The sequence below is a fragment of the Elephantulus edwardii genome, unplaced genomic scaffold, assembly GCF_000299155.1.
Source record: "Elephantulus edwardii isolate Elephantulus edwardi_28Jun2011 unplaced genomic scaffold, EleEdw1.0 scaffold00064, whole genome shotgun sequence".
In the NCBI taxonomy this organism is placed as follows: Eukaryota; Metazoa; Chordata; class Mammalia; order Macroscelidea; family Macroscelididae; genus Elephantulus; species Elephantulus edwardii.
The window spans coordinates 2770728-2774374 of NW_006399814.1; positions in this window are offsets into that span (position 1 = coordinate 2770728).

Sequence of the window (3647 nt, forward strand, 5' to 3'; positions counted from 1 at the left end):
CTCTCTCTCTCCATCTCTCTCTCTCTCTCTCTCTCTCTTTCTCTTACTCTTCCACTCACTCACTCATTCACTCACTCCTTCTCTCACTTTCCTACTCACCTTCTTGCTCATTCATTCACTCTCTCTCTTAATTTCGCACTCATTCAGGGCCTCACTCATCTGCTCCCCTGCCTACTTGCTTGCTCACTCACTGACCCATTGCCTCCCTCACACTTTGCATCCTTTCGTGATCAACACAGCAGCAGAACAAGCAGTACCTGCTGGGAACACACAGATTTCTTTCCCTCAGAGAGTTCAAAATGTAGAGAGGGTCAATGACAGAGAAATGGATGGTTTCACTGCACTTAATATTTAAGGAGTGTTCAAGCGTACTTGCATACAAGCAATATATTGCTAAAGATCATCCCCAAACAGCTAGAGTAGTGTATTACCAGAGAACCACCAGAGATTCTGAGCTGGGTTTAAAAGAAGCCATGGCACCAACAGTATCATTGCTGGTGTCAAATTGTTCCTTTCACAAAGCAGAGAATACAGGGAAGAATGTGTTTTATTGACTATGCAAGGGTATTTGACTGTGTGGACCATAACAAGCTGACATTGAGATAAATGAGAATCCCAGAACACTTGATTGTGTTCATACGATATCAATACCTAGATTAAGAAGACACCGTATAAATGTAGCAAAGGAACACTGCCTGGTTTAAAATCAGGAAGGGTGGGAGCCAGGATGTATCCTTTCTCCATACCTATTCACTCTGAAAATGCTGAGGAAATAGTTTGTGAAGCTGGACAATATGGAGAGGAATCTGGCATCAGGAAGACTCATAAACAACCCATTTTATACAGACAACACAACCTTGCTTGCTGGAAGTGAGGAGAACTTGAAAAGCTTGCTGCAAAAGATCAGGGGCTACAGCCTTCAATATGGATTATATCTCAACACCAAGAAGACAAAAATCCTCACTACCGGGCCAATGGACGATAGCACCATAAGTGGAAAAAAGATTGAAGTTGTCAATGATTCCATCTTACTTGGATCCATAATCAATACCCTTTGTACCAGCAGTCAGAAGATCAGGAGACGTATTGCATTGAGAAAGTCTGATGCCAGGAATCTCTCCAAAATATTTCAGAACAATGATTCCAACCTGAAGACACTCGATTCAGGCCATGGTATTCTCAATTGCTTGCTATATACCTAATGGCTGGCCACGGAATAAGGATAACAGAAGAAGAATTAGTGTATTTGAGCTATAGCGTTGGAGAGGAATATGAAATAGCCCACAGACCACCAAAAGAATAAACATATGTCTTGGAGAAAGTGAAACCAGAGTGCTCCGTGGAGGCAAAGATTATAATGCCTCATCTCACGTATTTTGGGCATGTTGCTAAGAGAGGTAGTTCTTTGGAGAGATCAGTTAAGGAGAGGAAGAGTCTCAACCAGATAGACTGACACAGTGACTGTCACAATAGACTCAAGTGTGTCGGATGATGGAGATGGTGGAGGGTAGGACAGGGCTCAGGTCTGTTGCTCACAGGCTCCCTGTGAGTTATACTTGACAGCACCTAACAGCAACATCCATGCTAAGACTGTACTATATGCTGGGGGGAGTGGGTGCATGGACACAGTGAGGACAGGGACATGGTCGGTGCATGGACACAGTACATGGACATGATCAGTGCGTGGACACAGTGAGTACAGGGACATGGTCAGTGCCTGGACACAGTGAGTACAGGGGCATGGTCAATGTATGGACACAGTACAGGGACATGGTCAGTGTGTGGACACAGTGAGTACAGGGACATGGTCAGTGCGTGATCACAGTGAGTACAGGGACATGGCCAGTGCGTGGACACAGTACAGGGACATGGTCAGTGCGTGGACACAGTGAATACATGGCAAGGCCAGTGTGTGGACAAAGAACATGGACATCGTCAGTGCGTGGACACAGTACATGGACATGGTCAGTGCATGAACACAGTGAGTACATGGACATGGTCAGTGCCTGGACACAGTGAGTACAGGGACATGGTCAGTGCATGGACACAGTGAGTACAGGGACATGGTCAGTGCCTGGACACAGTACATGGACATGGTCGGTGCATGGATACGTGGACAAGGCAAGTGCTTACACACACCATTGCACAGTCCATTGCCACTAGGTGTGTGGGCACAGGGAGTTCATGGACTGGCAAGGACGTCATCATGTTATCACTGTCACAGCTGGCAGCCAATGCACTGGAGGCAGGGTGATGTGTGAACAATGGGAAGGGAGGCTGCCTGTCTGTAAACACCAGGAAACCTCCCACTGACAGAGGTCCTGTCAGGCAAGCTTGCAGCAGGGTGACCATCCAACGACAGGGAGTGAAGTCTAGCTAGTCAATCTGAGACAGGGACAGGGACATGAAAGAGTCCCTGGAGAACATGGGCAGGTGGCCAAGTGGATTGGAAAAAAAGTCAAAGGGCTAGTGTCCCTGCTGTCCAGGCTGAGACAGAGGGAGAAACGGATGCTGGTAAATTCCAAGACATTTGCACATTCACAGGAGAAGAAACAGACCTGGGGACAAGTTCCACGTTTGAAGGTCGATCCAGGTCACCAGTTCAACCCCAAGATTACAGGGCAGTGTTCCTGTTCTGTTATCTTGACTTACCTGCTTTGCTGGATTCCTGTGACGCCTGGCCACCTGGGGTTTAACACTATGGATGTGCGTGTGCCCACCCAAGGTGCTTGTGGCTACATCACTGAGTAGCAGCATCTTAGGGAGCACAGGTCCTGAGGTGTATGGGAAGGGGAGAGGGCTCAGGGGAAGGGGAGGGGGAACAGGCCCTGGGGCACAGGGAAAGGGACGTGGGCTCTACCTGCAGCCAGTCAGCACATGGTGGAGGGGGAGAGAGGAACCAGGTCCTGGAGCACCCCCACCCTCCTGCGCCCCACACGCGAGTGGAGCAGCTGTCAGCCTAGATTGATAATTAAGCCGTGCATCTGCTTCTCGCAAGATAAATTCCAGCGTTACTGAGGTTTTCTATTTCACTTAACTAAAGTTGAGAACGAAGAACGAACAATTAAATGCAACCTGAGGCAACCCAAAATATTATCCATCAAAAGTATCACATCCAATCCTCCAGGCACATTCATCAAAATGTCACTTATTCCAAATACGGTTTTATCTTATTAATGCTAATTTCTTTCATGGAAAGACTAGTGATTTTACCTTCCAGTGGATATCACGGAACTGGAAGAAACACTTTGCATTTTAATTCAGCAGGTTGCTTATTTATCGTCAGCTGCCAATTCCTGAACCTCTCCACAGTGAGATCCCTCACTCAGGGCTGGAGCTGTGGAGATGAGACCCTCTGAGGGGCAGAAACAACAGCTTGTGTGCAACCCTCCCATCCATTCCCCTGCCTACAGTTTCGAAAGCCCAGAACAGGTTGTTTCTGACCACAGTACCCAAGCCCAGTGTTCATCCCGTCTCAGCAGGTGTTAGCTGTTGAAATAGGTGTATACCTCTGGGATGTGTGGGCTGGCTGCGGTAAGCAAAAGTGACCCAGAGCTGACAGTTATTGACTGAAGATGCTTGAAGTTCTAAACTTTCTCCTCTCCTCTCCTCTCTCCTCTCCTCTCCTCTCCTCTCCTCTCCTCTCC